This window comes from Polyodon spathula, chromosome 10 (assembly GCF_017654505.1).
Source record: "Polyodon spathula isolate WHYD16114869_AA chromosome 10, ASM1765450v1, whole genome shotgun sequence".
NCBI lineage: Eukaryota > Metazoa > Chordata > Actinopteri > Acipenseriformes > Polyodontidae > Polyodon > Polyodon spathula.
In genome coordinates this window covers 3,816,628-3,839,565 of record NC_054543.1, presented here as the reverse complement: position 1 = coordinate 3,839,565, position 22,938 = coordinate 3,816,628, and the positions used below count along the sequence as shown (strand labels likewise).

The following is a 22,938-nucleotide window of genomic DNA, read 5'->3' as shown; positions in this document are numbered from 1 at the left end:
TGCCCCATTCTAGTCCTTGATGGATAGAGTAACTGCAATAGGCAATCCTACAAACAAAACACAGCAATGCCAAAATACCCACATTTAATTTAGGTAGTGTAGATCATTTTCTCCCTACTAATTTTACAGAGTGAGCTTTACTGAATCAACTGCTCAGCATTTCTAATGTATTTTATGTCAATATATTCCAGATTGAAAGTAGAAAAGAATGGCAAGAGTCAGTTTGTACAGTATGCATTGTATTAATTTCTGAACTCTAGACTTGCAGAAAGTGTGCTATCAAGTTAGTTGACTTTCCAAGCACAACAGCTGTTAGATTCTTGTGGACAAACTGGTCCTAAATGAAATCAAACTCATATCAATCCATGACACAAAGTATTCACCCATGTTCTGTGCCAACTGGAGGTGCACAAATAGATTTTTGATTGATCTGTTTGTGTAACTGGTAAAAGGTTGCTCCATTCAGCACTAGAAAAAAATTGGAAACTTCAGGAAGGTAATTCACTGGCTGTCTCTAAAATGCTGTGCAATGCATTACATCTCAGGTGCTATTGTATACTTTTTAACTCAAGACTTATTTAGGAGTTAAATGTTTAAAGATTTCCCTCTTTGCAAGTTTGTGTTCCCTGTAATCAAACAGTGCGCGTGTTAATTTTTATTATAAATAAATAAATTAAAATGTACATTTTTATTGTTTGAAATTAACAGAGCATAAAATTGCAGGTGAAAATTCTAGTAATGGTAATCAAACAAATGGCTTCCTTTTCCTAAAAGGATCTTCACAGCTGTTGTGATTAAAAGATGACTGGGCAGTGAGAATATAAGGTTTTATAATTGATGACAAATCTAAGCTATGCTCCTTTTAATGCTGTTCCTCATGCATCATTAAACAGAATGTGATTGTATCACAATGAAAAATGCCTTGGAACTGCATGCGCTGGCTAGACATATAGTGTGGCGGCTTGAGGGAGTTGAGTGTTTGAGTTTTTCATACCCCAATATTGTCGTTTAAGACTGTGGTGTAGCGTCCTGATCAAGGTTGGTCTTTGCCCTTGAAACAGTAAACACTGCAAACAAAAATCCTCCTACACACCTAAGATTCTTTCTCTTTCTCTTTGACAAAACTGCTTCTCTGAACCATCTCCTTCGGCAAGAAACATTTATTTTGTTCCCCTTTTATAGGGTGTGACCAAAGGTAATTTGTAATCAGTAATTACATTCCCACTTATCTACATTCCACACTTTTCTCATGATTTCCATTACATGAGAGTAGATGTTGAACTTCATGTTGATTTGAACTCGGCTCTCACCAAGATAAGCACCAACTAAGACGTAGCTTTGCAGTAAACTAATGTGATCCATCTGCATCTCCATCCATTTGCATTGTTTTCCATTTGATGATGTAGATATCCTTCTGTCTGGTGTTGATTGCTGAAGTGTAATGCTGGCTCCAGGGATCAGCTCATTTTGTCTCCCCAGCGCATCAGCGCACACAACGGCTGCGATGCTGGCTCCGGGGATCAACCCAGTGCAGTCTCCCCAGCTCATCAGCATGACAACTGTCTGGATTGAGCTAACTAGGCTACATCTCTGGGGTCTTCAAGTAGGCACCTTCCATCCTCTGTGTTTCGTTGACTAGCCCACGACACCTCAAGAGGGCTCAACAGTGATTCTGGCGTCCCAGCATCACCCCCCTTCACCCCCCACTCAGCTCAGCCCAGCTTACTTACTTGTACATCAGCGTTGCTTTCTTTCTGTTGTGCTAGAGAACCCCATCCAGAATCTTTCCGTCTCAACCACAGCCAGTTGCTGCTCCTTTCTGCTGCTTCAGATAAGTTCTTCACTGTGGGCGACGCAACTCTTGGCCACTGAACCCGACATCTGTGAGAAACCGTGTTGTAGAGTGTGCCACAAATCCTCGAAAACCCACCTCCACTGGGTAAACCCGGACTCTCCATCCTCGCTCTTCCGCTTCAGCAGCTAGTTGAGCATACCAAAGTTTCTTCCTCCCATACGCCTCATCCACAACATCTTCCCATGGCACTGTTAACTCTACCAGGTGAACAAGGTGTGCTGATCCAGACCACAAGACAATGTCTGGTCAAAGGTTAGTGGTGACAATCTCAGTTAGAAAAATAAGCCATTTCTAGCAGCTTCCAGTTGTCCTGGGCGAGACTTGGTTTTAATTAATACATTTCAATAATCCAATTTACACCATGTGGCCGTGCAAAGGAGGTCCTCTTAGCTCCAGGCTGTGCTTCCACAGCTGAGACATGCTGGTTGCCAGCCACAAAACACATACTTTTCAGTGTGCAGGGCCTTTGCCCAGTCACGAAGACTGAACGCAAATATGACTTAAAGCTGGACTACAGATGCAACACAGATGGAGAGTTATTTTTTTTATTTCATAGATTTACTTAATTATAATTACTGGTGCACTGCTAGATATGGCATGCCCAGTATTGTGTAAAGTCTAAAGGGACTTGTTTATTTGCTTAAGGTTAAACCTCACATTGCAGCAATACAAGTTATATTTTAGAAACATTTACAGATTTATTTGTTCAGAGGGAGCTGACACATAAACATGCTCATGCTTTCGTGGAATTAGTTTTCAGTGAAAGTACTACTGCAAGTTAACCTCTTGCAGCCAAGCGTTTTATTTTTTTTTACCACACTGTCTTTAAAGTGCTATACAAACGTATTTCAGGTTGCATAGTGAATTTTTTTTTATTATTAATTTCAAACCTTTGCCAAAACAAACTACTAAATTGTCACCCCTACAAAACATTTATTTTATTTTGTAAGATCAAATAAATGTCAACCCAAGGGACTGTTTCGACCTGATAAAAAGAAACAAGGACCAGGGGTCACAGATAGATATTAGATAAAGGGGCATTCAGAAAAGAAAATAGGAAGCACTTTTTTTACACAGAGAATTGTGGGAGTCTGGAACCAACTCCTCAATAATGTTGTTAAAGCTGACACCCTGGGATCCTTCAAGAAGCTGCCTGATGAGAGTCTTTTTTACACAGATATATATATATATATATATATATATATAGATTATATTCTTTTCTTTGTGTTGTAAAAAAAAAGAAATTTTTTTTTCTTTTAAATGCCTTTAAAAAAACAAAAATGCATCAAGAAAGAATCCGCTTTATAAGGCAACCCTTTAAGATTCCTCAGGACCACTGCTATAGAATATTCAATGTCTGGGGTTGGTTGGTCATATACCTCCCCATTCACAAAGGGCTTGACAGTCTCTATGCAAAGTTTGGTGCAGTTTGATGACATAATTGGATGCTGTCGAAGTAACATAGCCTATGGTTCTCAAGCAAAAAGATGTTGTGGCTGCAGAGTGACGCCAGCAACACTCACTGGTGCCTGCACTCTTTATTACAGCTATCCAATAAAAGGTAACACGAAGTGTAGTAGTAGAAGGGACCTGAATGCAAGCAGCCTGAACCATGACAACAGCAGTGAGAGGGGCTGAATAGAAGCAGCATAGCCGTTTCTTTTATCAGCACGATTGAAAGATTGATTAAAGGTTACTGGGAGTCTGCTGTGGCCGTAGAAATCCATCCTTGTGGCCGCCTTGGGAAACACTGATCTGATGTGTATTGATGTGGAATTGTTCAGATGCCCCGACATTTATACTTTGCAGCTCTACTGACTGACAATGCCTAGCAGGAAAGAGGCCAGGGATTAGCTCTCTGCTACTTCTGAATGTAAAGCTTAAAATGACTTGCGTTCAAGCACATTAGTCATTTGCCATATGAATTGGTTCATAATTGCATTGCCATTCATCAGACCCATTTAGTATACCATTTATGTATCACAACATACACTTAAAAGAACAATTCTAAATCCAAAAAGTCAGACTGTGACGGATAAATGATTTTATTGAGGTTTAAATGTATGGTATAAGTTAAAAGGATTTGACCAAATCGAAATGAAACCATTTGTGACGGGGAGAAACCTGTCGCTGGTTCTTGCGCGAATGTATGCAGCTGGGACGTGTAACAGGAGACATGTTGCTAGGCAACCAATTGAGCACGTAGGCTCGCCTGGCGCTGAGCTGATCGAGAGGTCCGGATTGGCTGGGGGGTGTGCCCAGGGAGGCTGTGCGCATCTCAAAGGGTGTCTATGCCACAGCTCGAGGTGACTGTACTGCCATGCTACACAGAGGAGCGCTTTGTTTACATCCAGGAGAAGAGTGTCTGCTCTGCCATATAACTACTACCGAACCCATCAACTGCGAGACGTTGCCTGTGAAGGCTCTGCTCAGCCCGGCCCGTCACAACGACCCACAGTCGCTGGGAGGCCAGGACTTCGACAGCAAAAGCAGTAAGACTAGTGCTTGCCTTGTGTGGCAAACTTTTTAGCTTTGTTTTGTTTTCTTTAGTGAATCTGACACTAGGGCTACCACTGCTGGTACCCTAGCGGCTTGTGTTGATTAAATCTGTGTGCCTGTGTGGCGTGTCAACACCCAATGCTCTGAGTCTTCCTGTGATAGTGTGATGAGTGCGGTGGTAGAAATGACATCACTAAGGCATGGGTTCGGTACAAACAGCCCCGATACCAGCAATGGTAGTCGGTGTGTACTTTATTCAAAAAGGGCTCACAGGCCAAAGGAATTGAAATGGTTGACAAAAATAAAATCCTAACAGAAATACATCTAACCTCAAAAAAAAACCTGCACTCACAGAATGACAGCCTTTATATATCAGGAGACTCCACCCCGTGATCAGCGTGACTTGACACACCTGCCCACTGTCTAATGCAACTCACCTGAACACAGTGGTCTCGTCCCCTAATATGGGCATTCCGCCCTGCGCCAAGACTGCCGACTTCCATTTTTGCCCCAGCCTTCAAGCCGGCTGCTCTCAGCACAGGCATGCAATTGCCTCTGCTTAGTGCCTGCTTGGGTTGGGAGGGATACTCTCGCTCCCTATCACACTGTGATTCAGTGACGACCCACACATGTAATACTTCCCCCTGTTACACCATTGTACTGGAGAATTCTGTTCTCAGACTGTCGTCTCTTCCTAAACAGGAAAATACCCCACTTATGCTAACTTCAAAGACTGGGTGGACGAGCTGGTTTTATTGTTTTGAATGAACAGAAATGGTCTGCTTAAGGTAATTAGTCTGGATGGTTCTTCAAAGCGACTGGCCCATTCGTGGATTGAAGGTATCTGTTGACATTGAAATTTTGAGTGGTATGCTAACAGACAACGATCAGTTCTGATTATTTTCAAATTAACCAATTCATTGAATGTTGCAAAGCTATTGGGTCTTGGATGTAGCTATGCGATTGGAGAATTTGTAAGAACTGTCTGTTTTTCGATGGTCTGCTTTTCAATTCTCTCAATAAACTGGCTTTTAACATCAGCTCTGGTCACATCCAAACAATAAGGATGGGAGGCCTTTGAAAGCTTCCAGCCTGCCATCTGACCTGCTGGGAGGAACACGTGCTTGTCTCAACAATGATCAAAATATATACTGTACATAATCAGCAATGTTCAGAGGCAGAGAGAGCTGCTTTTAAAAAGTCACAGTCTTTAATTATTCTGCTCTTCATATTCAGACTGCCAGGCTGAGAGAGTCTTAAATCTGATTTCTGTTCGCTTGTCACTGGTTTCAGTAACTACAATACAGTACTATCCGTTGGCTTGCACTATATTGTACTCAATTTAATTGAATTAAATTAAATGATGTCTGCATCTACACTAATGCATTTTGATAATGTACTGTATTAAAATGCACAGATTATCAAAACAGAAATTACTGAAACACAGATTAATGGGAGTATACGATATATGAGAATTTATTGAATTTCTTGGTGCATAGAACTTTTGTAACACTGAAATAAACAAAAGTAGTTAAACAGAGTTATCTGCTTTTATTTTTGCATTTTAAAAGCACTGTTAAGATATGATACCAGTTAAGTTGATGGGGAATATTGTTCAAAATATTAAATTAGCTATATACTATGAATATAAAAAGGATATATTAAAGATATATATTAATCTTGGTATTTTAATTGAATGTATTTACATTGACTGATAAGTTAGATAATATTTTCTTTTGAGATGCTATAATTAATGTATATACTAACCCTATGCAGTAAATATTCGCTACAAGACTTACAATTTACGTATCACTGTACCTCATTGTATACTAGGTGTGGCATTTCAGTTGTCTATCTTGGATACACATTATAATAAATAAAACACACACAATACACCATAGCACAGCTCGTTTTAAAATGAGTCATAGAGTTACCCAGCTTGATGGAGGTGCCTTTCCAGAAACATGTCTAAAACAATTTAAAAATCTTTCATTATTTACTCTCTTCTCTAGAGTGATTACTGTGACAATGAGGCGTTGCAAAAGTACATTTGTAAGAAATCTGCTGAAAGATAGTATAAATAATTGTATAGATAAAATTCAAGTGGTTAAGCTAGAATAAGTGGTGACAGATATTACTGATAAGTGTGTGTGACAGGGTTGGCTGATGTGGTGACGTCAGGCCAGAATGCAGGAACAAAAACAAACAAAGTACTGTGGTGCCAAAAGCTTTGCAGCGCCGTTTATTTTCTTTAAAGAACACAAATAAAATAAACAGTTTTAATAAACAGAAAACGCATCCAGTAAAGGTGCTCTGGGTGAGAGCAGGATGCGCCCTATAGCCTGGACGTCGCCGGTTCAAGTCTGGGCTATTCCACAGCCGACCGTGGGCGTGAGTTCCCAGGAGGCAGCGCTCAATTGGCTTAGCGACGCTGAGGTGGAGTGAGGATTTAGGTCGGCCAGGGTGTCCTCGGCTTACCACGCACCAGCAGCTCCTGTAAGTCTGCATGGGCGCCTGCGGGCTTGCCTGTTAGCTGCCCGGGAGCTGAGTCCAAATAATAATTAGGCATTTCAAATTGGAAAAAAATAACAAAAATAGTTGGCAAAGACAAAATGTATTTAATAAAATAAATAAAAAAATAAAAATAAATATAAATAAATAAATAAATAAATAAACAGAAAACACTGCTCAGAGAGCAAAACAAAGTTTTAAACAAAAACAAGTCACAAACACAAATAGCACTAAGGTCAGGCTGGGCAACTGCCTGCACTGATCCTTGCGTGTTTCTTTACTACTTTTTCCAATTCGTCTTCTCTCACTGTCCTGTTTTCTCCTCCGAACACCCATCTCGAACAGGGAGAGCTGTAGGCTTTTTAAATAGGTGACAAACTAATCACTTAATTTGAGAGATGCGCACCTTCTACACAAGGTTTTCAAGTGGATCCTGCAAAACAAAACAAGCTACGGCTTCTCTCTGTCATATTTATTCCTATATATTCTTTTACTTTTAAATTTCTCTCTCCTCTCGCTCTCACGTTTTCCACTTCTGAACACCCCCCAAGTGAGTAAAACATGCTGTTTTTATGCAGCTGTACCAAGACTCGATTGTTAGTAAATCATTCTCCCGGGCTCACATATTATTACATTTTATCTGCACATGAAGTGCTGTGCAATACAAATATTCATTTTAAATAACTCATGTTACACAGACCTATTTATATCCCGTGTACCAATGACTATACACCAACATTAACACACAACACGCAACATATAAACATAAATATGCACAGGTGCGGGCACATATACATATATTTACATAAATACAAAAACACACAATAACATGGCTACGCCGTCATATTTCAAAAATAATAAAACAAATACATTTTAATTCTGCATTTTCATGTGCAGTGCTTTCTACTGCACTGCTACAGTATGATTTTTAATTCAGATAGGTCAATATGAACTACACAATCACTCTTTCTTGAAGATGTGAACATTAAAGATAACTACTCCAAAGGCATACTATACGAAATCTACACGGAAACTGAGTTGCAAAGCCTGCTGCATCGTTCACAGAGTTATGTCGGCTTTAATTAAGAATCCCAGTTGGAATCGAAACAGGAAATAACAACTCAGAGTAATTGACACACCCCAATTACAAGCATTATTTTTCTTTTGCTGTAGGCGGGTAGCCATAAATTTGTCAGGTAAATGTAACTTCTGACATGTGGTTGCTCCATAAATTTTAATTCTGTATGGAATGAAAAAAAAAAATGAAATTGAATATTCATTAGGTGCCTTTGGTACACTCAAGAGAACCAGTATATTTACCACTTTGCATCCAACAATTAGAAGTTCAAAACCCCATGGTTACTACCTCTCAGGCTTAAAACCAGCTCAGGTCCTGAGGTTTGGACAGCATCCAGATAGGAGCTACTTGGGGCTGAGAAACTGTTTCACAGTCGACTAGGCGTAGGGCGCTTGAGGGGAGGCACATTATCATAGATCCTTTGCTGCCAACTGTGCAGTTGACTGCTGATCAGATGCAAACTCGCTGTAGTGTCTTATTGGACTTGCTGCCCTTCAAAAAGAGGGAAACAGCAGCTGTTCTTCCAGTTGTCATTGTTTTAAATGGTAGTGCCAGAAATGTAATGTAAATCTAAACTCCAGTAAATAATACAGGTGCTAACCCTCAAATTTATTTAACCTGGTTGAACCAACAGAGATCAACCTCTCATTTAAAATAGTTTTGGAGCTAGTAGGGAAAATGTAACCAGACTAGCATGGTGTTTCACACCCACATGTGTGCTTTGTAAATCATTTGAATCATCCCAAATACAGACTGGGGAAGCCTAACCCTGTGTTGTAAGGTGAAATGGGTGGGATTAGAGAAGGATTGCTTTAATTGCTGCTTGAGACTGTTCAAGTTAAAATGAGCTGTCTGCTCAGACCTGCAACTCCCAAACTCCTTTATACATTAATTAACCTAAATTAATAAAGTAATACATGACAGGCTGAGCTTCCATAGCAATAACTCTACAAAGCTGACAGGTATTGCAGATGCACAAATGAATAACCACGTATATACCTATATATATTATATATATATATATATGATATTATATACCATATATAATATTATTTATATATATAGTATATAAACCTGGACAATCATATGTGTCTGACTATGAAGATCCAAGAACTGTTGTGGGGATTTCAGATTCTGCAACACGATTCCTGTGAATTTTAGAGAGTGATTATCCGTCATGTAAATGTTTGCCAGATAGATTCAATCCAGTCAACACAGCAACCATCTTGGCTTTTTGTTGAGCAATTGGACCCATATTGTACATCCTACAGTACACCCATTAGAAAAAAAGAAAAGGAAATATGTTTAATCTTGTTTGAGATTAAAGGTTTTAATGAGGCACATGAACATCAAAAATCTGAATGGTGGGAAAGACTTGGTCAGCACATCTCTCTGTAATTAGTCATGCATTTCCCTGTAGCTTTAAGTCAATCTCCATTAGCAGTGCTTGAATAGTGTACTATTAATAATCGACAGATCTCCCAGTGGTGTTGTTTATTTTGAAGCTGTCCTGATATAGAAACTCTTGGCACTAGGCACATTTTTACAAAGAATTTGAACGTGTGTAAAAAGATATTAAGCATGTTTGTCAATGTTGTAGAGTGCCCTGAAAACCTGAACATCTGTTAATAGAATTTAAATGGGAAAAATATGTGTTTCTCCAATCAGGTGTATAATTTTAGAACTAAAAACTAATTTTCTAATGAACAGAGGAGTTGAGGAATGCTCAGAAAGGACAGAGCGTGTTATCACATACTATTTTCAATGTCTCTTATTTCAATTGTCACAAACTTTTAATTTGTATCCTACTTACAGAAGGTAACAAACAATTTTCCATTGACTGAGTCACTGTTCAATTCATACTCCCATAAATGGTGGGCTAGCACATATTGAAATGCACTGTTCCACTGTCTCATTTTCCTTGGCTTCTGGTCCAGTCCATGATACAAATCCTGCTAAAGGAATCTTTTCCTTAATCTTCGTACTGTATGCCTTCTTCCTCTCTTTTTTGTAAGTTAAATTTTTAGAAAACAGAAACTGTTCTAGCTTTGGTGTATCTTATATATTTATGCGAAATGCTATATTTTGTTAGATTCAGCATTTTTATAACAAAAAAAAAAAACAGGAAAAGTTGTAAGTTGTCTTTTAGTTTATACTGTTTCACTTCACATACATTCAGCTTCACAGTTAGTTGTTCTGGTAATGTTAGTTCTTTATTGTTCCTCGCAGATTGATTTCTTTTGCTCAGCAAGCAGATGCGCTTGCATATTAACATAAATCCCATGATTGTTACAAACACGCCTGTTTTACTTGATATTAAAATACCATTTTGAGGATTTCCATATACTTACTTACTTTCTGTCTGTATAGCAATTTTAAAACAGGTTCCTCAAATAAAAGTATCAGGGGAAGTTTGCTATGGATCTTTTCTTTTTAAATACCCTTGAAAAGTTGACTTTTCAAGTAGGCATCCGCCCCATACGGCACTGTTTGCAGTGACTGTTGCAGAGGGACAGTGAGGAGAAGCAGCCAGTTTCCCTGCAGCCAGGTTAATGCCCACACTGGGGCGTGCTGTGAATTTACAACTCAGTGGAGCGGAGGTAGCTGTCAGTGCTTGGCTTCTAAGGGAAGCAACTTTGTTCCACAAGAGAATGAGCTTCTTATTTGTGAGGTCAAAAACATTTCTCCCAAAGAAGAAAGTAGAACTGGGGTTTAAGAGTTTGAAGGGGAAAATACACTTATTATAGAAGTGCATTGCTAGTATTTTTACTATAGCTATAGGGACACTTCTTACAAAATAAATGTCATTAAAAGGACCTTTCAAACCTTTCAATCTTTTGAGTTTACATGCTTTATTAATAAAGAGATACAGTTAGGTAATTTGTAATCGGTTTACAGAATGTCAACTCAAATTTCTTTTTTGTATGAATACCTATGAAATATTTATGCAAAAAAAAAATAGCCCCTAGAAGCGTCTATTAGGAATTACTTGTTTTTTTAGTCATGCTACCATGAGAAAATATGTCATGTATTTTGATTAAAAATGTAATAACACAGTCTTAGCATATATAAAATGTATGTCTAAATACTACTTATCTATTAACTGTAATTACATTTTGAAAATGAATTTGATTAAAGGTCAATCTGCTGTCTAATTTTCCTAACATAGTGATATTGCCATGCAACAACCTAAACAATAGATAGGACTAGTATTTACTTTTTAATCTGCAGTAAAACATGTTTTAAGCTACAAAGCAGCCCACAATTCTTTTTTTCAGTCATTATTTCAAGTCTGGTATGTATAAAGCCTGTATATCTATAGGAGACTTATTTTGTTGTTATAGAAGTTTCTGTGAGTTAAACAGCTAAAAAAGAAGTGATTGCTTTCTTGGATTGTTTTAGGCTGTCTGATAGAGAAGTCTTGCAGAAGTACTCTATTGATCATTCTAAATGGTGCAAGTATTGATCCTGGCACGTCTCCTGATATCCAACAAGAAAAGGCTGGAGCCATCTTTTCTTTGTCTGGCCTTATGTTTACAGTTTCTTTTGTCTTTCAGTAAGGTTAATTATCCGTATGTTAATGGGAAACTTTATTCACAGCATAAACAAAGTAAAGGGCACCCTTCACTCTAAGGTCATGACCATCGAATGTTGGTTAAAACATGTTTTGCTTTTGTTCAGCAGATAGTTCTGTGCTGGATAGATGTTGTAAATGTTCCTAAGGTTATAGCTCTTTCAATTTGTGGTCAATGGTTAGGTTATAACTTGAAACAGTTAGTTACTCTGCAGTACAGACAGGTGACTTAACTCTTTGAAAGAGGAGAAGGACCCACACATTTTCTATCCCTCATTATAATAATAATAATCTTTATTTTTATATAGCGCCTTTCATAGTGGACCATCATCACAAAGCGCTTTACAAGGTACGAGACTAGGTTGTGTGAACTATGCATCAGCTGCAGAGTTACTTACAACAATGTCTCGCCTGAAAGACGGAGCACAAGGAGGTTAAGTGACTTGCTCAGGGTCACACAGTGAATCAGTAGCTGAGCTAGGATTTGTAACCTCCTAGTTACAAGCCTGTTTCTTCAACCACTGGACCATATAAATTACACCAGAACCTGCAATGTATTCTGTACTTGCCAATGATTTAATCCCACCTTTAGTTCATGCAGAATTGAAACAAAGGGCTTGTGAAAATGTGGCAATCCACTCCAAGTAATTGTCAGTGTCTTACAATCATCAGTCTTCCTGTGTGCTGGTTCAAATCCTGTTTATAGTGAGTTGTCGATCTTGACTGGTGGCCCACAGGGATTTCTGCATTGCCCCATGTGCTCCCATCAACCCAGTTTGAAATATCCACTTCAAATTCAAACCTCCTTTGTCACTGTCAAGTCAATCGTCTCTTTTCACCTGCTGAACCAAAGCAACAGATGTTACCAAGCTAATATTCCCTGGAGCCAAGGGCCCAGTCTGGGAAGTCTGGACCTGTGGGACATCTGACCAGTAGGGTCGCTGAGATTCGGTGATGCAAAGAAGTCCATCTGCTCAATGAGGTCATCTGTTCCAGATGATTGTCCTTCCAACCCACAGGAAGTTAAAGGCCAGTACAGAGCTGCCTGTAAACCTTAAGCTGAGCCTGACCTGGATTCAAACCACAGCAACCTCCAGGTCATATGATACACCCTGTACTCCAGCACACAAGTGCCTTAATTGGATAAGCACTACCTTGTTGAATTGTGTATGCTTGTGGCAGGCTGGCGAGTGGGTAGAGGCCCAGGGACAGTCTGAAGTTCAAAAAAATAACTATTTTCTTATAAATAACGCAAAATAAAAGTGCACAAGGGCAAAATAAAGGGATTTAAACAAAAAAATAAAGGTTTCCAGGCTGGGCAATGCCTTCACTGGATGTAGAATTCACAAATCACAAAAACCCACAAACACCAACCTGCTTCCTCAGCTCCCTCCTCCTAAATGAGAAGCAGAGGCCTCCTTTTATGTCAGGTGGCTGGGTGCTGATTGATCATTAATTAAGTTAATCATTTAATCAACTAATCAACCCCAGCCACCTGAACATAATAAACCCAGGCAGGTAGGGGAAATTAACCCCATCCCTGCCAATTTAAAATGCTTGACAAGTAACATGCTGTTTTGTAGTTCTACATGTAGTACCTTTCTCAACGGTCTCCTATCTAGTTCCCCACAAAACTGTGTAAAAGTATTACTTTGCCAAAGGCAGAGGACAGTTATATTAACATTCCTGTTTCACAGCAAAATCAATTTTAAAAAGTGTCATTAGTCATCTTCTATTTAGTGCCTAAATTGTTTATTTATTATTATTTGTTTATTTAGCAGACGCCTTTTTCCAAGGCGATTTACAGAGATGAGAGCATAGGGTTTGCAAAATGTACAAATCTATAGAGCATTTGGGGCCAACATGGCAGATTTGGGATTAAGGTTAAAAACTTTTTCAACAATAATATGTAAACCCACTTGGTTACGACGAATCAGAGACAAGAACAGCAAAAGGCAAGGCAGCCCTGACTATGAAATTAGCAGCGCTCAGCACGCACCACGCACAGTTCAAAATAATAAGTAAACATCTGACAATTAGTAGAAAGGTACATTTACATAACTTCAACTTGTTTTTTTTAGTAGCTGGATGACACTTGAATTAATGCACCTCATGTCCCCAACTGCTATAATGCTATGGAGTAAATAATAACACAAAATTTAAAAGTGTTATGTACATATGTGGGCTCTGAGTAGACTTGAGTTGGAAATTTCAGAACAAGTCATTTCTAAATCATTTCATGAGTTGTTGGGCTGGTAACTGAGCTCATGTCACGTAGCATGTTTGATACAGTGAATCAAATCAATCAATTCAAACAGAATTCTGACGATTCCTTTGATTCACTGTAATGAGCCGTTCAGAAAGAACAAATCATTCAAGAACTGCACATCACTAATGCGCCGACCAACCAAACAGACAGCATTTTATATACTTTATAGCTTTAACAATCAGAATTTACTCCTAGACCTTGGCAACAATGTAGTATTTTTTTAAAGGATATATGATGAGATATATGTTGTTGGACCCCAGCAAGATGATTATGTAACTGTGTTTGTGGAGCCTCGTGCCACAACTGTTCTATGTCACTTAAAATAGGATTGGAAAGTAAAGGCAAGGTAATGTTTATGATCCCTACTTTGATTGAGTGCTATTAATAAGCTCAGCTCTGGTTGGTGCTTGTTGGTTGTCATGCTTAATAAAGATAGTCTATAAAACCTGAGTGCTTCCTGAGAGAATGTGAGCCACATCCTGTCCTGTTCTATTTACCCCTCCAGGATTTGAAATGGTATTATGGAAAACCTTATGAAGCTAAAGGGATGGGAAGATAAGTCTCATTCTCTTTAAGTTTAAAAATCACTATATACCTGAAGCAGCAATGGGACTTTGAGGGTGAGGTATTCTTTACTCACAGTGATTCTCCTCTTGCATGACTGCATTCATTTCTCCCAATGACATTCACATCATAAAACAAACATTAGTCTGCCTTTTGTGTTCATTATAAAATAAACCAAATGATGGTGCTGTGGGATAAGGAAGTCATTTGATACCAGTCTTTCTTATGTTTTGGAAAATAAACAAACTAAAAAGTAGCCAATCCAAAAAGTAGAGACTATGATTGAGAAAAACAACAACAAAGGAATGTATTCAGAAAGCCTTAGCACACAGATGCATATATTGGCATGCTTTCTGAATACAGCACATGGTGGGCTTGATAGCTTTTACATTTGCATTGAGGAACAATGCACCTAGGAGAATTATCAAACCAAAAAATATACAACATACGTGCTTATAAGTAGCCCTTATTTGTTTGAGTTATGTATTGTGTTTTTTTTTCCTTCAGAAAAGAAAAATGCTCACAGCATCAAAAATATCTTTAGGAACCTGGCCAAGTGGGTCAAATTCTCATATAAATGGCCTGATACGTTATTTTTCAAATAGGTTCCTTTCATATGATCAGCTATCAGAAAAATGAACATACGATATAATTTTGTGCGGTTTTATAGTTTTTCTCGATTGCTTGAGCATATTTGTCCAAATAGAATTCACTTTTTCAAAACAATTAACACGCAGCCCCAAACTGAAACACGTTGGCCAAAATGACACATTCAGTCCATTCGTTCTTGTCGATCAGGCCACATGTTTTCATCAACATCACACTGGATGTTTTCCCTCGCAATGCAGCGAGGAAAAAAACTCCTTGCATGGCTCATCAACACTTGACAGTCCTCTGCAGTGACTGCCACACAACTGGCATTCATTGCATCTAGGAGGGACATCTGGTCATGTGGACAGTAGTCATAAACTTTCCACCTCCACGCAGAGAGGAATTCCTTGATTGGATTGAAAAAAGGAGAGTACGGAGAGAGAAATTGCATCATCATTCGTGGGTGGGCTGCAAACCATTCAGTAACCAGACGGGAGTGGTGGAAAGCAACATTGTCCCATATGATGACGAAGCGGGACATGTCAGGCCTCATCAGCCCTCTCTCTTCTGGTTGTACCACTCTCTGGTGCAGTGTATCAAGAAATCTGAGGAGATGTTCTGTATTGTATGGGCCAATTGTAGGGATGTGGCAAAGAACACCATCGCTGGAGATAGCAGCACACATGGTGATGTTTGCACCCCTTTGCCCTGGCGCGTTTACTGTGGCCCTCTTACCAATGAGGTTCCTCCCTCGTCTCCTTACTTTTGAAAGGTTGAAGCCGGCTTCATCCACATAAATGAATGTATGGGGTGTTGCATTTGCTTCAAGCTACATTATTCTCGAAGATAGAAATACAATAGAAACACAGTATTTATGTATACATAAAGTAAATACACTGTAAAATATTCCAGCTTCATGCAATGCAATGTTTTACTGTACGAAAAGGCATTACAGTGACAAACCCTAAATTGTTGGCAACAACCATATCCACTATGGCAGCCTCCTGTGCCGCAGTGAAGACTTTACCTCTGCCACCAGCGTGTGGTTGCCTTCTATAAATACAGTATAAATACAGTAAATATGTACAAACTGTGACATTTTGATGGTGACATGAAGGGCATTGACAGAACAACTGTTTTACACATATATTTTACTGTATACAGTAGAGTAATACTGAAATACAGTGTGGTATAGCATTGTAACTTACCTGTTCTCATTCTTGAATATTCTTACTGTTGATGCCACAGTTGATCTGCTGAGATTGGGCTGGACCCGCTGCCCAGCCTCTCTCATGGAAAGGCCATAATTGACAACATGGTCAATAACTGTGGCATGAATTTCGTCTGAAACATTAGCTCTTTGTACTCCCCTTTGAGCTACTCCACCACCACGCATCTGAACCCCTCTTCCTGTATGAGCCCCTCTACCTCTGCTTTGTCCTTGCCCTTGCCCTCGGCCTCTTACTTGGTCCATTCTTGCAAACAGCAACTCAGAGGTGACCTCTTATGCATGAATAAGGACAGATTGCTGATTGAACAATTGTGCAAAGAAGTTTTGCACACGTGCAGAAGAGGTTCACATTCATGGGCGTAATTTGCATCAGCTGTGACCAAATGTTTTAATTTTGTTTGATGTGATTTACTCAACTGGGTTTTGCATCTTTTGTAGAGAGTTGTGTTTACTGTTTTGCAAAAATGTGCTTAACATTTGCATTGTGTGTGAAAGCAATGAGAAATGACTTACTGTTTTGCAAAAAAGAGTACTATTGTGCTCACTAGGTTATGATGGAGATCAAGTGGACCCCAGTTTCATTAAAAGTGTATTAGCAATCGAGAAACACTGTAATAAAAAGAGAATTGATAGTTCTTGGCCAACACAAACTAAAGTTCAGTTACAGCACAGCATCTCTAGTATTGTTTTTCTTATTTCAGATTGGATTGGTCTTTTTTAATTACAAATAAACAGTCCACTGATGGAAGAACATATATCCTTGTGGTTGATCAATTCTAATTTGGCAAGATCATAAAAAGTTATTAAACCTTACAAGAGCACAGTTGCTTAGACAGATCGGGATTTGTAGGCACCATATCATAGTTCAGCTGGCCAATGTGTTTGTGGTTCAGTGCTATTATTAATAATACTACTACTACTACTACTACTACTATACTAATAATACTACTACTAAATAATAATAATAATAATAATAATAATAATAATAATAATAATAATAATAATGCATTTATTTGTTCCAGGACTCTTTCTGTTGTATAAGGAAAAAAAGGCTCAGCATCAGAACTGAACTTGACCATACACTGAAATGGGTCAAGTTTTCTGGCCATAAATAACCTTATGTTGTTTCAAAAAACTTCTTATGTTTATTACGGTTCTTGATCTCAATTGTGTGATTGGTTAGCAGGTTATCTGAATACGCAATTTCAGGACTTGCTGACTTTATTGTGCAGCAATTACTGAAACACTGACTCAGTTATATGCATTGGTGCATCTCTTTGTAGCTGCAGAATATTAACAAGGATAATGCAAATGTAAAATGTAGTGGCTGAAATGTGTGTGCCTCGGTCCATTCTCTAATGATATTGTATTATTCTTTATTATTATTTTCCTGTTGAACTGTAGAACTCTTCACAGTGCAGCTTTTTTTCCTGACAAATGGCACTGCTGTAAATTACACCTCTGTTCTTCCCTGTATAGATTTTGCAGCACTGTGAAGGATTTATAAGCCTGTAGTGCAACTGCTGGAACCCATCAATTCTCAGTTCTGTATTAAATCTGTCACGTACAAATATTTTAACATTCAGTGGGAGCTTAAGAGTTTTACTGCTCTTTCATTTTCCCTCCTCAGAGACGTAGTGCTATTTAGTTTACTGTAATTATATTCTGAAGAATAACCGGATATTTTAAAATGTATTAAAACATAAAATCTTGAATAATAATAAAATAATCACATTTCAAGGTTCATTTCAGTAGACCCAGTCTTTATTTGTGTTCCCCTGTTGGTCCAATGGGTGTGATTGAGGATGCTTTTAGTTTGCACCTCTTTCTGTGTCTGCAGCCACACAGTAGTTTTATTTCTAGAAGTATTTGTTTTATAATGTAGATTTTAACCACAGTATGCATAGAATTGTCCTTGAAATTGACACCTTGATGTTGACACCCTGTATAAAATGACTGTGACATTTACTGTAAACCTCAGTATATAACGTACATCTTTTGTATAACATACATGGTTCAGCTTGGGCTACATCCCTTGTATACCACTCAAAAACAATATAGAATATAACTGCCCACGTATACAGCATGCAGCCTGTACATAGAGTTTTTTTTTTTTTTTTACAATATTTAAAAGATACATTATAATCTGAAATTGATTTAAAATATTAGAACTGTTACCAAAGTGGTGAAGTAATTTTCTTCAAATTAAATAATTACAATTAAAATAAATGAATGCTATAGTAAGCAAGGTTTTATTGAGTTCCAAAGGATGTTTTACATATATCTTTTTTTTTTTTTAAACAGTGGGGCAAAGTGGTTTGCAGTGTGCAGGTGTAATGATGATGTGATTGTGAAACAGAAGACAGACAACAAAGTTCACTATCCAAACAGGTTTTATTGTTATAATCCTGGTCTGGCAACCACAAAGAATAATCCCAGGCAATACACAGCAATGTGGGTTGCACTGCTCCAAAACAACGGGTTGCAGTCCTGAAATAATAAGACATAGTTTGTCAATATTAAACACAGTAGAACACACACAAAGACACACATTTACAAGTCCAGAGTGATTTACAATTTATTCGTGACCAAGGTGTAGTGTTGTCCGGGTTTAGTGCTGGCCTGTAGTGACAGCTCTGGATCGTGTTAGTAGTCTAATAATAACAAACAAGTAGAATTTTTAAACACGACAAACAAACAAAACTCATGATACTTTCACAGGATTCCTTCCGGTTAACCATAACAAAGGAACAGATCACCTTTCTGCATCCCTTTATATACTGCCAATCTCACCACTTTGGTTAACGATTGCAACTGCTCCTCCAGTCCACGGCTTCCACATTGTTTCCCAGCCGGGTCGATGATTTAGTGTACCGTAGCTCCACCCCCTTTCTAGGTGGCTGACTTCTGCCTAACTCTGTTCCCTTTACACAGCGCCCTCACAGGTCAGGAGGGAGATTCATCATCAAGAATCATTCTGCCTGTGTCACAAACAGACATACAGAAGATATTACAATTTAATCTTTAAAGTTGCCTAGCAATGCTACATGACATGCTCCAATTACATGAGCATTTAATGATATCTGCTTCGCCATGAGATAACTGCCTGGTGATGATTTTGCTCTCCCCTTAAGCCAAACTGAAAAAATCCAAAGAGCTGATTAAGAGAAATATTCTTTGCAATTAGGAATGCACGCCACACATTTTTACACAAAGTGGATATAGGTTGTGTAGGTGACAGTGATCTTCTTTTGCACGAAGTAGCTCTAACGCTGTGTTGTTTTCTCATGAGTTTCACTGTATAATTAATACCTATAACTACACTAATGACTGAGTACTGGTCAGAATGGTCCACAAGCCTAATTAGAACACATACAAGAAAGTCATTTGAATCTCAGCCTGAAAGTAAGGTCAAAAGCATCAAATGTATCTTTTTTTTTTTTTGCTGAGCAGAACAATAGCTGTCACATTTAGGAAAGTTAGATTAAATATACTGGTGCAAACTTGTCATACCAGGGATTTCGAAAAAACATTTACTGTATTGGAATGAAATACATTGAATCACCAGAGATGGTAGACTGTCTGTAGTGTTCCCTGTTTTGTCTCATCTGTTAGCTTGTTCTGCCCTGGAGAGTTGCAGTCTTGTTTGATTTATTGCACACATGAACCTCTAAAATATTTGTAAGTGTATTTTAGGATAGTCAGTCACAAAGACTCAAAGCTGCTACAGGTCTTGGCTAACCAGTACAAATATGAAATGTAAATGGTTTACAATGTTTTTTAGTTTTTTTTTGTGGGGGTATGTAGGCTCGTTACAACATTAGTCGACCATAGATCATACATATATTTCAGAGTTTCTACTTGGATAATTTGGAATCTTTCAAATGTTTTGCCTTTAAAACATAAATAAACCATATACAGTTATATATCTAATACAGAGCAAAACCTGCCACTGCCATTATGAGGAATGCAGGAATCCACTTTGCTGTGTGCACACTGCACAACCAAACATAGCTGCTTTGATCCATAAGATTAATAAGTAATAGCATAAATAAACAGGTATAAATAAACTTGAAAGCAATGTTCTGAAACCTCCATTAGTGTTCAGTGCAAGCGCAAGAATTAATGGAAAGTGGAAAGTTATTTATTGATTTTTTTGGCCTTGTGTTAAAATCCTTATTAACTCCTGTAGATACTAATTAACTTAAACTTATGAAAAGAGACATTTCTATTATGGATATAACAGCCTTCCTGTCAGCCCTGTTGACTAATGATCTAGAAAGCAGTAAATAAATGAAGGGAAAGTGTAATGGGATATGATGTATGAAACTAGCCTTGCGGAAGGAACATGGTTTTCTTGTCCTGTTTTTACTTAATTAGATTGTAAAAAGGTGATTGCACATACAATTTTGAGTGTGCACTGTTTTTCATCCACAAAGTAGCATTTTTAATTGACTGACTTGAGTCCGCCAGCATTCACTTATGTCGTAATGTACTAATAAATTATTATTATAACTTTTTTTTTTTTTTTTTACCAAAACGGCTGCTTCTTCACCAGCAACTTATCCTGGACTTTAAACAAACAGGCCTGCAGACACTTTGCTTCAGTGAGTTTACCAGATTGAAGTGAGAGTAAAAGCATCATTAGGCTATAGTGTGTAAACACAACACTTTAGGACAGTGTGTCAACATATATGTTACTTAAAATATCAAATGCGGTAAAGTAGATGCTAATGCAGATATGTTCATATTGTTATTTCATTTTGTTTATTTGTCGATACTGGGTGCGTTAAGTAACTGAGCAGCTCAGAGTGATAATTTTTTCACTCACTCGGATCACCTGCAGCTCTGAACTGCCCAGTAGGAGAGGAAGTGAGCTTGCCATTTAAGTGGGCTCTTTCACTGAGCTGCTCTGAGCGGCTCAGTTACTAAACGCTCCCAGTGTTTTCGTGGCTTGTTTGTTTTGCCATATGTGCGAATGGTCATTGAGCTGGGGTTACAGTGATTTAGACACAGATTTTATAAATATATCAAGTATATCTTTATCCTTCTATGTTTAAAACAATCATTTCAGTCTGCTACAGGGTCTGTCAATTGATCCAAGCAGTGGTGAACCTAAATCCTGCCACCTAGATAGTAAAAACCAGTGTACTAAGGTTATGAAAATAAAACATCTAACAGTGCATTTTTTGGTCTGTAAAAACAAAGGCCAGCGGTTTAAACTAAGGCAGTATATAGATCTCCCACCGTTTAGATCAATTGAATAGGCCCGAAATCTCTTATTGTTGTGAAATCAGATCAAATGGTACTCATAGTGCTCTTCATGTACAAGCATCCCAAATGTTTTGCTTCACTTAAACCCAGTTCTTTTCTTGGTTTATTTACCTAGGTTGTTCTCCTTTGATGTTTGCTGTTTCCATTCTTTTTAAGGATCTGAAATCCCCTGATCAGCGTGATGAGATAGCAGGTGCACGGGCCTCACTGAAACAAAAATCAGCATTGTTTTACTCAACCTCTTCAGCTTGCCTTGAGCATCCCGATGTTGCTTCTTCGAAATCCAGCAGGGACTCTGTCTGTAACGAAATGCAGAATGCTCTCACTGCTATTTCCAATGCTGCACAGGGCATTGGAGGAGCCAAGATTCAGCCAATGTCAGCATCTGGAACTCCTGGGGAAGCACTTGATGATCTTCAGTAAATTACAGTGATCCATGTATTAATACTGCTGTGAACACTCAGGTTATCTTTCATTGTCTAAGGCATCCCTTTTATCTAAAATCATTAGAAATGTGATCAGTAATATAAACAAAACAAAAAAAAAAAAAAAAAAACTACAATATATCAAAGGGATACCTGACAGCTTTGCAGTTTTAAGTTATTGTTTCAAATAGAAACTAAAGAAACATTATATAAATATGTACTGGAGTTGAGGCGTATAGTTTTACATAAAACCCAAAATATCTAGTCTGTATGTGCTTATATAGCGTACAACTCTCACAGAAGGCAGTTCAGGTCTTGAGGAGTTCATTTCTCCATGGCGAAGCCTGTGTTTTTGGACTAGAATTATTGCTGAAGGAGGAAATGGCAATAGATGTTTTTAGTGCAACTTGTGTGTTTTCAGGGTCTTTTTCATTTACAATTTGCTGAAGCTCATTTTCAGAAAGCTGAGGAAAGAGGGCTCCTGTCATATTTTTTCTTTGTGATGTAAAAGATGAGAAGGTCAGTTTAGGTCATAGCAGTTACAATGAGAATATGTACCATTGCTATAAATATAGACTGCTGTTAAGAACTTTGGGGGCTATACAGCAAAGCATATTCTGTCATGTGATGGTGTTTTAACAAAAACAGATTTTAAAACCAAGGTTTAATGAAGTCCAATAGACTATATATATCAGTTTTCTGCCATCATCTATAATGATGCCTGCTGAATTAGACATTTTGTGATTTGTGAGTGTTTAAAGTTAGAGGTGGCAATGCAAATTTAAATAAGATTGTATCTGTGAGTGTGATATACAAGGTGTGCAATATAACCCTATTATATTATAGAATTATATTTTGTTTGATGAGTGTCCAAGGTACTGTAATATCACTAGACATTTACAAGAATATAATGAAGTAAAAAAATTGCATTATTAAACAATATTTTTAAATATGTACAAAAAGGGTAAATGGAAAAACAAATTGGCATAGTGTAGTATTTCTTTGTCTAAAAAAAAAATATGCTGCAGATTTCCAATGACCTTGTATTATACAAAATGAAATGCTAT

The 22,938-nt window shown here is 38.0% G+C and overlaps 1 pseudogene; it reads left to right on the top strand.

Moving 5' to 3' along the window:
- LOC121321629 overlaps positions 1–22,938 on the top strand; it is a 199,183-nt pseudogene that overhangs the window by 22,323 nt on the left and 153,922 nt on the right.